Genomic DNA, 13,753 nt, shown 5'->3' with positions numbered 1-13,753 from the left:
GCTGTGTGCAGGGCCATGTAATTCAAGCTGTTGAACCAATTCATCAATATACCCAAAGTGGCTAAGGCACAGGCTATAGGGCACCGCAACTCCACTATGCACCTTGTGCCACAAGTGTGCGGGGCACTGGATGGGACCCATTTCCTGATCCTTCCCCCCATCCGATGGAAGTCATGTGAGTTACATGTTTGCTATGTCACAACTTATTCGGCAAAGCTGTTTCCATCTCCCATTTTGCGCATTTACTATTTTTCGAAAAAGGCAGAAACCACCTCAAGCGAGCGTAAAAACTTTTTTTGAGAATTTGAGGAAGTCTTTTTGAATTTTGCCGTTTCCATCAACATTTTCTAATGTGATACTGAAAATGGGCATACAAATACGTTGATGGAAACCCCACTATGGTGCATCCCTAGGAAATGTAATGCTTTACATGGTTTCCTACATGAGAATGGAAAGGCACACTGTATATATTACAATAAGATTTCCCAAGTTCTGGGACAGACCACCATCTGAGCAGCTATTACACCTATCACAGACTAGAGAAAGGATTACAATCCTTCTCTTTTTTTGCCACACATTGTCTGTCAGTATTGCCTGTTGTTTTTGCCCTTTTTCTTGCAAACTCCTAATAAAATATTACAGTCTCATTGGCTCTGACCTGAAACACCAGAGCAACACTGACTTACGGTGACAGGATCGGGGCTGTAGTTGTGGAGGATTGCCTTAATTTCCAGCTGTTCTCCACGGACAGCTGAGTACGGCAGCCTGAGATCAATGAAGAATTCCTTCCGGACAATGACCTCTAACGGCTCGCCAACACAGATTCCTTTAAGATGAGAGGGATAAAAAAAATGATTTGTGTTTTTTCACAGCCAAATGCACTAACATGCACTCCTGGCCGGACGGGCTATCAAAACAAAGAACAGAGAAGTTTGGATTACAACACACAAAGGAAGTGTGACCTCATTCATAGCTCGGGCCATTACTCCTCTATACTGTATCTTTACATACAGTACCTAATATTTGTTTGCTGTCATATTAATGTTTTGAATGTCAAGTACAGAACATTTAAGGAGAGCAGCACAACTAAAGCACAAGACAGCTTTTAGTCACTGACTCCTCACCGTGAGTTCTTGAGAGACTAATGCCAGTGAACTGCCAGGTTGTGATTGAATCTTGCAAAGGAACATTTTTCGTCAGTGATGTGGTGTCACTGAAACAAAGAAAAGTGTTAACAGTAAAAGTAAAAAAAAATGCTTTAAATCCTAGTGGTGTCATAATTAAGTCATCAGTGTATTGTTTGTGTCTACTTTATATTCCAGTTGACTCACCAGTTAGGTGTTTTCGAAGACAAGCAGGCAGTTTGATGTCTGTCCACAGCCAACTTTCAGGGAACTTGGTGCGAGAAACAATTTCATTGCTGTCCATGTAACTGTCATCCTCCTCACCTAAAGTAAAGTGTCAACAAAAATGTTACGGTTTTGACTGTCTTCTAACTACCAGTATGACCATGAATAACCACCCAGGGCTTCCCCCCATCCCTTGTCCCTGTGTCTTACTGCGAGCCAGTAGGAGGCTATCCTCCTTCCTCTCAGCTCGCTGGGTTTCCATCTCCTTGCAGCAGTGTAGGAAGGCTGCAGCACAGGCTGCACCATCACTGATGTACTCGCTGCGCCTCTCACAGGTGTATGAGAGGGGGGTGTTCCTCATGCCATCCAAACAACAGTCACGTTGGAGTTGGTCTTGATATTGACTCACTGGAAATTAAGAGGGTTGTGGAGGAATGACAGAGGAAGAAGAAATAGAGTAAAAGAAAAATGGTGAACTGGAAAGCATTACAAAGACAACTACAAACATGTCTAACCCCAAACATTGTGGAGAGCATGAAGTCTGTGACAGAAGATGAATGAATACGTGGTTATTAGGTAGTTTAGAGCTGTGGTTCTTACCTAAGCTGGTTGTGACGTCCATTATAGTAGCGGCTCGTTTCCTCCTGCTGGGGGCCGGACATTTCAATTCTGGAAATGCATCACAGACAAGATCTTTGAAAGAGCCCAACAAGGTTGGAACTAGATGTGATTCCTGCATGGTATTGTTGTATATACAACTCCTACAATCAGTGAGGTCCTTTACCTGGTCAAACCAAGCTGAAACCTCTGGTGCTGAAATTAAGCCAATGCGGAAGTGCCAAAAACAGTTCAATCAAGCAGTTCATCGAGTGGCCACTTGAGGCTGGATCCAAAGGGGACTCAATCCCCTTAGCCCCCCATGTTAAAATGCACTTACAGCATAATTTAACATTTTAAGAAACTTATGGGTGACGTCACGTCGACTATGTTCATATTTTATACAGTCTATGGGTTAGACACATGGATGGTGTGGGGGTGAGAAAATGGATCTACAAGTGAACTTTTTATTTGTTGAAATGTTAAAACATTATATAAATGCCTTAAAGGGTTGGCTCAATCAAAAACACATTATTTCAGTTACCCCTAGTGTAGTTCCACAGCGCTGCGGAGGAGGGTCTGGCTAGTCCACACAGCATTCCAGGATAGGAGAAAAACGTGCTCTGGTTTATTGGCATTTCTTTAAACCAATCACAATCGTCACTCGATGAACTGCTGTTTTTGGCACTTCCGCATTGGCTTAATTTTTCAGTGGCAGTGACAGTGACGGGGCGCCGGGAACGCATGTCTCACTCCAGCTGACAGTTGGAAACATAACAGCGCTTTTAAGGGCCACACAGTTTCTCCTAAAGAGCAGTTTCCTTTCAGTCAGTCCGCTTTTGTCCCTTCTGAGCATCTTGCGGCCACTGAGACACACGTTCCCCTCACACACACAGACAGGCTCACCACCACGCTCACATGCAGTAACGCAGGCGAAGCCCAGCCACACTGTGTCAGAATTAACAGGAGCAAACACCCATTCAAAGTGCATGTTTATAGCCTACTGAATTATTCTCCACCTCCCAGTCTTGAGTCGCCCCCTTAGCGGCCCTTGTTTTCGGTACTCTGATCCGAATACACATTTTGTTTGCTGACCCCACCATGCATCCACAGCATTCCCAGCACCACGGCTTGTGAGAAACGAACAAATTACTTCACACAGCGGTGGGAAAGACACCATAATCACTGCTATGTAAACAGACAACACACAGACCTGCTCTCGAAACGCTGTGCTGTGTGGAAAAGCATGTTACCCATGTTGAACACATGGATGTTGAAGCTAATCACAAATGGCTATACGCTTCAATTCTTCAGCCCTTCCCCGGTTCTTACTGGCGTGGTAAAAACTATCATGCTATCTCAAGTTCAGATAACAACATATGCTATAGCCTAATCTCCCGCGTCCCTGCAGAGGAGGAGAACGACGGGATTTACTCCCGTTATTTCCTCAAACAGGAGCAAACTTGTCTTTGTTCAACCGGTGCATCCTGGAGCGACCGTTCCACATGTTGATTGAATGCGTTGCAGTGTGTGCGCCCAACGATTGGTTCACTTCCATCGACCTGAGGGCATGTTCACATTCCGGTCATCCCCAAACACAGAACATTCCTGTGCTTCTCCTTCCTGGGAGCTCCAGCTTCAAGAGTTCAAGCTGCCAATTGGTTGCTCTCTTGCCCATCGTACGCCTTCCAAATGTATCAAGGCGGTTTATCAGCCATTACGCAGAGGGGATCATGGTTCTGTTAGACAACCTAATCCTTATGACTCAGAGAGAGCTGCACTCCACACAGTGGAGGCTGTGCAGCATCTACAAACACTTTGCCAGTGAGGGTTCGCCGATCCCCTCACTGGCGGTAGTTTATCTGGTGTGGACATAAACTCTGCCACTATGAAAACCAGGCTGGATGCATTAAACTCTCCGCTGTCACACATTGCGCCTCACAGGGTGGTGTCAGCGCTGTCAGTGATGCATCTGCTGGTGTTGATGCCCGCGAGTCATGTAGTGGCTCCTCTAGGACATGAGTAAACACACACACATTGCACATGAGGAAAAATTCTGAGATGGTTCGGCCGCCTACGCCTCGACCCATCACGGCACAAGAGGCGCATGCTGACCATATCTTCCCCTCTACAGTCAAACATGGCTTAGAGGAAACCCCCCGTGCTCTATCGTCGAGGGTTACCCTTGGGAGGGTGAGGTCACACGTAACAGACACAGATGCATCTCTCGTTGGATGGCAGGGCAAGTCCAAGTCCCAGGTTGTGGGAGGGAGATGGGGAAATCCTCCATCTCTCCACGTTGCTTGGAGCCTGCCACGGTGCTAAAGTGATGAAACACTTTGCTCTGTCTGTCAGGTAGACGTGTCGATAAGAACAGACAATGTTACAGCGGCAGGTACACTCAGCCCGGCTATTAGAAATAGCCAGGAGCCTGCTGCTGTGGTCACACAGACACCTGCTCTTAATCAGAGCGGGGTACACTCCGGGGTTACCAAACCGCGCGGCAGACCTGATGTTGCGGGGGTCCCTCTCACAACGAGCGGAAATAAGATCCCACTCTCGTTCAGATGCTGTGGAACAGGTTGGGAGGGCAAAAGTGGATCTGTTCGCCTCACGCGGAAATGCACAGTGCGCAATGTTGTTCTCTATGAAGGTGCGAGACTGGTCTCGCTTTTCCCCCTGTCCCCCTGACTCCTCGTCTCCTGGCTATCATTCAGGAAGAAAGCCTGACGGCCATTCTAGTGGCACTAGAACACACGAGCGCACCATGGTTCCTCGGGGCGCCGTCATCATCATGACAGCTGCCATATGGCATAGGGACGCACTGTTGCATCTGGACTGTGCAATCACCCACACTGCAGTGATAAGCCAACGGCTGCTACTTTACTGCCTACTTTATAGCCAAATCCTTCATTCATGCCGAAAGTCAAAACAAACTATTTTTCGGTTATCAGCACCCACGGCCCTCCTCAGAGGTATGACAGTGGCTGACATCTGTGCAACGGTGTCTTGGGCATCGCCGTGCCTTTTTTCATCCTCTTTCATTGCGTGATGTGTCTCCATGATTCACTCGGTCTTATCCGCATTTAACGGCATGTGATGCGCTATTAGAACTGGTATGCCATGTCTCCATCCTCCTGCACTAGAGTGCCGTGAGGGATGTGCTTTGCATTAATTAATGATGATTTTAATCTAAATTATAGAGCAACTTCAGAATCCATGTGGCAGGGCCTCACAACGTTAAGCAGGCCAGTCATGGAGATAGCCTAAGCTATACAACAATATAGGTAACAATTTAGGTGACATAAAAAAACCTGTACAGTGTGAGAAGGAAGAGAAGCTAGTCTATGCTATCTACTTGTGGATTTTGGTGTCACAGGTGGCATTGACTACATCAGCTTCGCCCTTAACACAAAAGCAACAGCTCTTAGAGGGCGAAGCCTATACAAAATAGAACAATAGTTACGTATTGTAACTTCAGATTCTATGAGTATAGGTATAGCCCTCTAAGATCCAGGCCACCTGCTTCACTAACATTAGCTGAAGAAAAATGCTGATGTTGGGAGCAGATCTCTGGTCTCGCAGCTGTAATATACAGTAACTGCGGACATAAGAGAGGCCCGTGCAGGGCACAAGGGCGCGAAAGAAATCTTCATGACTGCGCATGCGCGAGGGATAAACCCAATAGCAGCGGCTCTTAGAGGGCTATGCCTATACTCCTAGAATCTGGAGTTACAATACCTAACAATCGATAGTCAAGCTAGCTGTCTCGACTTAACCTTCAGAAATCTGAGAAGCAGTTAACCATAGTCCTCATAAATTGACCAGAGTTTAGAATGCCAACACAAAAAAAGCTGAAGGTGAGAGACAATTAGGGACATCCGGCGGAATTTCCGGCGCCAGCTGAACAATCCTGGAAATGAAAAATGTTGTCGATATAGTCTACAACAAGTGGCATTTGTCAGACAGTTTTGGTTTTACTGTATGTGCCCAAAGTTTAAGATATCTGTTGCTGAAATTATGGCTAGACAGCAACGAGTGATTTCACAAACAATGTCTCCGAAACTGTACAGATACCAAACTGCATGTCCAAATACCAAACAAGGGGAATAAGAAATATGATGTAATTTAGTTGAAAAGACCCTTTAAGATGCAGTTCTTCTACTGTCCACTAGATGCTTACTCCTAAAGAAAAAGCACTTGACTTATGGCCATGAATAAAGGTCTATGTGCCTGCTTCTCTTAATTAGACTAGATATTTCATTGGTACAACATTAAGGCCTAAAGAGGGGTATGTTCAGGAAAGGGGAAATTAAAGTATTGTCACCTTGTCTGTAGGGAGTTCCAGAATCCGTGTTGGACTCAAACAACAGCCCAGCATCGTAGAACACACCCATACTATCCTTCCCTCCACCTGGTGTGCAGCCTGTGTCGTACTTCTCTACAATATCCCACACCTGAGCAGGGTGGAGGTCATTGACGCACACAAATACAAACAAACAAAGCTTACAGGATGTAAATTAAGCAGAAATATCTGTGAAATATATATGAAAGTTCTGATATGGCATGAGACACACCTAATCACACAATGTATTTGCAACAGGACAAATTTATACCGGCTATTTCTTTAGCCAAAAGCTTACAAACTTGAAAGTCAACATGTGTGTAATTTTTCAAGCACTTTTTTAATGAAAACCCCTCTCAAATATATATTTTTTAAAGACAAATATAAAATAAAGAAATGACCTTTTTCTGGGTGAGACGGTGCTTGTTGTTTAGGACGTATACGCCTTTGTCAACTGCCACCAGTCCCACTGTGGAATCTGGGTCTCCAGTGACTTTCAGATTAAACATCCTGCGAGGCTCATAGGATGGAGCGGGTCTCAATGGTTCCAGTCTCAGCTAAATGAGAAAAGGGAGGTCAGAAAATGGGACATACAGTTTTGTATTTGTTAAAGCAGTTACATAAATGAAAACAAACTGTGTCCGAGAAATGTCAAATAACTTGATCAATTTGTGTGTGGGTGTCTTGTTTGCCCTCCTAAACTTGTGTTGTGTGTCTCACCGAGCCCATGCAGGAGTCCTTTACATCCACCCAAACAGAGTCTGATACCACTTCATTGCCATTTGTATGGTAGTAGGCTATGATGCGGAACGATGGCAGCATGTCTTTGGTAATGGGAACATTCAGGGAAATCAGAAATTGACCTGTGTTCCTGTGATGGCCATTTTTCACCAGCTGACCTCTGCTCAGGATCTAGGGACACATATTTTAATATCAGTTCTTATTCTACATGTATATACTACACAGGATGTGGAATGCAACAAAAAGAGTTGTATATGCACACATGCAGGTGTAAAACATCTCTCACCAGGTATGTGATGTCATTGTCTTGTTTTTCCTGCCTGTTGAGGTTGAGGCTGAATTTGAGGTTGTCTCCTAATTCCAGCTCAGCTGTATCCACACCTACAAATGTGATATGTTGTGATGAGTGTTAGACACTGGAAATATGTAGTGCATGATGCATACTTTGCCAATGCCACCACCTTTTTTCCCACAATCTGATGTTATTATGTCCCTTACCTATGTGGATGTAGTTGTTGCTTCGAGTGGTATATGGGAGAGCTACCATCGTGGCTAATGCTTGCCTTTCATCTAAAATACGATCATCCGCGGTCCTTGCCTGCAATTAACAACACACACAGGTAAGCATTCACTACACAAACAGTTGAATAATTTTGATATTGAAAATTGAAATGATACTGAAACCACATTTATAGACTTACTTTGATTGTCAGTCTTGGTTCCCTCGCCTCTGTATTGATGGAAAGCTTTGCCATGCCATTGGCTGCAGTGAAGCCCTTCACCTGGCCAGGGTCGACCACCACTGCAACACGCTCTGCCGGAGTGCCATCAGGATTCACAACTTCAACCTGCCATCAGAGACACAAACAATTGAACAATCAGAAAACTGTGTAACTGTCTTATGAAAACACATCTTATTACTTAAGGCCAAACTCATGTTATGAGATTAATTTTAGTGCTGTGCACTAAGTATTATGCCTTTACTGTACATTATAATGAAACTCAAAACAGATCAAAACATTTCTCTAGTCAATTACAATTATTAAAAGAACATTAATTAACAGGCGACCTTCATATTTAGAAGTCCTGCCATCTGTGTTTTCAAAGAGTAACTGTATTCAGTAATGACATTTTTTCTGTAATGGATGTTTTATTTGTAAGTAGAAATACTTTTGCTGGTAATTTATATAAAAATAAATAAGTACTTTACCGCAACATCGAAGGACATTCCTGGTTTGAAATATTTGGGCGTTTTCTTAAAGGTGATAGTGTAAGGTGATGTAACAATCTGGATACTTCTCAACTCCGCCTCCACCATTTCACCACCTGTGAATGAATGCAGAAACACAAAACTGATTTTAACATCTGTTTACTTTCTTTTAGATTAACTGATACAGAACAACGTACGTTGATATCTCTTCTTTTTGGGAAATTATTATTATTAATAATAACAATAGTAATAAACTGATAATATTGATAGTTAATTTGACACACACATGATCAAAAATAGTGAACAAGCACAAACACACAGTCTCTCTTTCTTACCACTCTCCGTCAGCACACTGACAGCTACATATATGGAACTCCCCACCAGCTCAAGGATGTTTGGGTAGGTCTGTGTGATGTGCTCTCTCTTCAATGTCACCACTCCAATACCTCCCTCTATCTAATGTGACATAATAGAAAAATGCATCTTGAAATACAGTGATATAGTCATTGAACAGTTGGAGGTACTAAAGTGTAAATGATTACAGTATGTCAGCCTGGCATTGTTCTCAACATCCTAAATAAATAATATCTGTAGATAGGAATGTAACAATGTAACTGCAGACGTCAGGAAATCCTAGACAGTTTCATGATTTAGAGTCCCACAAGACACACAGAAAATTACAGCAAACATGAGTATGTGATCACCTGCACTCTCTGAAGAGAAGTTGGAAAGCTCTTCTTATGATTGTCTTGCATAACCCCAAACACCACGTAGGCCGTCCCATCCACCTCTTGACCAAACAGATACCTAAATCCACAAGTGAGGGACATGTTTGAATGCCACAATTATAAATGGGAACAACAAAAACACATGACTAATTGACTAAAAGAGCAACACAGCTTCTGAATAACACCTAATAAACCTTCACATACGTAGCTTTGATGTTGACGGTGAGCTCTTGACTGTCCACATAGAAGAAGGAGCTAACAGGAATCAGTTTAACTTCAAAACTGGGCAGCACTGAAAAATTGGAAACATGTTACTGTGTGTTCAATCATGTAAAAAACATGTGAATATTGTAGGTTTATACAAGTTTTAAATAAAGGTGCGGTTCATGGGGCTCACCATATTCTTTGACCTCAAACTCTGCAAAAAAGCTCTGCTGTGGGTTGCTCTGGAACTTCGCCACCACTTTCCACAGTCCGGGACTACACACACACACACACACACACACACAAACATAATATCAATGTTATACAAAATAAAAGAAATTGATTGAATTAATTATTCATTACAATAATATACATATGTGCAGCAGCAAAGAACTTTCTGTTGATAGTAACTACAGAAACACTGAAGTTCAGAATAAAAGTTTTAATGTTTAAAGTATTGGCTCGAGTGATGAATGTACTAAGGATTCAGTGTGTCTCTCCACACTTCCTATACTGTATGACTTAGATAATTTTTGTCAAGTAGCTGTCCAAACACCAAATTAGCATCAGCATGGGAAATTAATTGTAGAAAACACAACATAAACATGTTCAAATTTACTTTGTATAATCTTAAATTATTTAAAGGTATTAATGTTTGAATTTAATTACCCTGTTATCCATGGTAAAATGTAAAATCACCATTAAAACAAAATTATTAAAATACAATGTGGAAAATTTCATTCGAACAAGATAAAATACTAACCTGACAATTTCAGCTAGTTTGAAATCTCCAGAGTGGATCCCTGATTTCAAAGAGACTGGATCAAGTGGTAAAATGATGTCCTCAGGGGTCTAAAAATAAACAATATTGAAACAACCATAAAAAGAGAGCCGTGCTAGTTTACAAATTAATTTCGTAAATACATGCTATATTTAATGTATGCCTTTTGTCTACAATCCATGACCCTGGTCAATGTCTATATTGACTCTTTTTCAGGTACTTTTTCTAGCTTTCATTCTGTCACTGAAGAAAGAGGCTGGGCTCAATGTGCAACTCGGCCACTAGATTTATTTTTTCTTGCATTTATTTTTTTACAGTAAGTAGCAGGATAGGTTTTACTAAAAACATAATAAAGACACAAGGTTAACTGTTTTTGTTATTTGGTCATTAGTATGAACATTATCTGCTGTGCATTTGTGATATCACCTCATTAAAAGGTTTCATACTCTCAGTTTCAGCTGACTACATAACATTACATTTCAATCTGTGCTTATCAAAGATAAAATACAATACCACAATCTCGATGGCAATAGAAGCATCAGTTTGAGTTTCGGCATCCCTCTCTACGGGCTCCATACGGGGCGTCACTGCAAACATCCTGAAATGAACTGACAGAGAAAGAAAGAGATTGATTTTGCTGCTGAAGGTTGGAGGAAGGTGTCTCAAATTTGTGTCAAAAATGTCAAAAGAGGGATTTGTTGTACTGTAATTTACAGTACAATCATTTAAATTGGGAAAAACACAGAAGTAAGTGTGTGTCTTTACAGTTATGCAGGACAGTATTGAACTCACCTTTGCTGTTGGGGGTGTAAAGGGTCTTGTCAGTCTGGATGAAGATGTACCCGGACTGGAAGGACACTAAGACAACTTTCTCCAGCAGTCGGTCAGGGAACTGAGCTTGCAGATACACATACTGCTTCATACTAGGATCCTTACTGAAGCTTCCAGGAGGGATCTGAAACCAGTAATGATGAGCAGTATGTGCATCAAGATGTACATTTCTGGATTTATATCTACATTCTTTGTGATCGTGTTAGAAAATGAAGCCAATTTACAGTAACATGCACGGCGTGACAGTATTTTATTTACAGTTATTTGTCCGAGCTCCTGGAAGTTTCTTGCACTGGTAAGGGTCACAGATGTGGATGTCAGCTTTGTGGTTTTGGTATGGATGGCTCATCACGTTGATTTCGACCGGGATGTTTTCCCCAGTGCAGTCTTGACATTCCACAAAGATGTTTTCTGCTGTTCCTACACGCAACAAGTTAGGGGCAGACATCACCTTCCTGCAGAGCAGCAGTGAGAGAGATACAAATATTGTTGTGAATATACTGCAGTCAATGTACTGCAGTCAAGTGACCACATGCTGTTTATGATGTACTGACAAACATTACCAACATTTTTTGTGTGTGACAACTTAGAAAGAAAAAAAGAAGTGCTTGTACGGTAAACCCTCGTCACAGGTATTGGCCTTAGTAAGTGTGACTTTTTACTGTGCTAAGTGATTGGAATTTTAGTATTTCACCAGAACAAAAAGAAAAAATGGTAGAAAAGTCTAAACATTGTAACATAATTTTGTGCAATTGTGCAACGTAAATGTTTCTCCCCCTTACTTATTCCTTTAATTGCCTCTTGGCACCTCAGGTTTATGTTGGGACCCACACCCCAGGTTGAGAACCACTGTCTTAGAGTCTGTGAGTTAAAGTTTCAATTCAACCAAATTACCAAAGAAAACAAAGCTATTTTCTCAGATGACGATCATGAGCTCCAGCATGGACTTCACACACAATGAGTGATCTATTGATTACCTTGATGAAGATCCAGTACTGGATCAACAAAACATTTCATCATACCTCTAGACTTTTGCTCTGTCTGGCTTAATGCATTGTTGTGCAAACTCTGAACAAGAATGGCATCATTTCAAAGACCAGATTACCTTGACTTATGTAACACAAACTGGACTTGACTTCTTATTATGTAAGACACAAGTTAACCCTTGTTAGGTGTTCGGGTCTGTGGGACCCGTTTTCAATATTTGCTAAAAGAAAAATTATGCTATTTATTATTTCTTCTAACTCAAACTCATTGGCATTGGCTCATTTTCTGTGAAGAACATAAAAATAACTTATTTTCAATGACTGCACACGGTACACCCTCCCCCCTACGAAACTTACCTGTGTCCTCCTCCTAACTGGGCCTGCTGTGTGTGTGTGTATGTGTGTGTGTCTGTATGTGTGTCTGTGTGTGTGTCTGTGTGTGTGCCTATGTGTCTGTGCGTCTGTGTGTGTTTGTGCGTCTGTATGTGTGCGGGTCCGATTGTAGGTGTCTGTGTGCGGGAATGTTGTCTTTCTGCACCTGCTATTCCCACACAAAGTTACAAAATTGTTACATTTCAAGCACTTTCACCTGTTATGATTAAGTTGTAAGAAATAAGCACCAATAATGATCAAAAATCTTGTTTCTATTTTTTTTTTTAACCTTTTTTATAATCGAATTTTTCTCACAAAAAATGAAAATGATCATATGATCATAAATGTGATCTCACACTAGTAAATGGCAAATATGAACCATAAATGATGTATATATCATTGGTAATTGAGCTAAAGTAAACATCTGTTATTTTTACATAAATTGTTATGGCTGTATTGATTTAAAAGCCTAAAAATGTGGTGGGTCCACCAGACCCGGGAACATTGGCTGTGTAACAAAAATATGAACACCACACAAGGGTTAAACTAATATTTCCATCCATACACTTTTTAAATTGAATATACATGCAGAGGACCCTAGATATTTGTGTTGCTCCTATTGCAGTTTAACCAATAATAACTTTAATATCAGGAAGATTAACAAACAAACTATATATTTTAGCTCTGTGTGAATTAACTAAAGCACATGGGGGGGTGTAAAGGTAAGGAAGGTCTACTTACAATGGAGCTCCATCAGCCAGAGAAGTCAGAGAGACAAAGGCCAGAGAGGCCAGCAGCCACAGCTGAGTCCTACTCATCCTTCAGCCTGATCCTGATCCGCTGTAGACTGTCGCCCTGCAGCACCCTCCTTTTATCCACTCCACCCCCCGCCCCACACACACACACACCTTCTCCACTTCGCATCACTACTGTCTCGCCCGCCCTCCTCCCAAAGTGTTTCTGTACACGTGTAACACAAGCACACACCCACATGATTTCCCAGCAGCAGTTGAGAAACTGTTGATTTCTGAAAAAACATTAAGCTATCTCTGCTCTAAAGGAAAAAGATAAACAGTAGAAAATCAATGATGCTTTACATGTTTGACTAAGCATAGAGTTGAATGACTAGTTTATTGCAAAATGATGGCCATTGTGCATTTATGATGTTTTCTAGTGTAACGCCTTTGTGTTTTTCTTATTTGGGAAATTTAAGTCTATTGTAAATCTTATTCTGAGCCTGCTGAATCAGTATACTTAACACATAAGCAAACATATTGAACATACACAGACAACTAGTCAGGTGAAAGTGTTGAGTAATTTCTGGGGGGATTTTTAGCAATTCCGAACAGAAGAAACTGTATCTATTGGTGAACAAGAATTGGGCAGGTAAGAAGTAAAGGCAGACGAGCCAGTAAACTGTTTTGTTGTTTTTCCAACAACACTTAAGACTATTACTGCAAGAACATTTTATGGCTTTTATTGATTATTATTGCATTCACATAGTACCTTAGTCATGAATGTTTTCAGGTTGGTAACTCTTACTTTGTAGATAACATCACATCTCTCTTTCCTCGCAGGAATGTGAACTTCTAACTTTAAAATGTATTTA

At 41.6% G+C, this 13,753-nt stretch overlaps 1 pseudogene; it reads right to left on the bottom strand.

Moving 5' to 3' along the window:
* Window positions 1–12,962, bottom strand: part of LOC144531064 (complement C3-like) — a 52,468-nt pseudogene extending 39,506 nt beyond the window's left edge.
* Window positions 12,963–13,753: the final 791 nt, after the last annotated feature.

The sequence above is a fragment of the Sander vitreus genome, chromosome 2, assembly GCF_031162955.1.
Source record: "Sander vitreus isolate 19-12246 chromosome 2, sanVit1, whole genome shotgun sequence".
Classification (NCBI taxonomy): Eukaryota; Metazoa; Chordata; class Actinopteri; order Perciformes; family Percidae; genus Sander; species Sander vitreus.
This window is presented reverse-complemented; position numbering and strand designations above follow the sequence as displayed.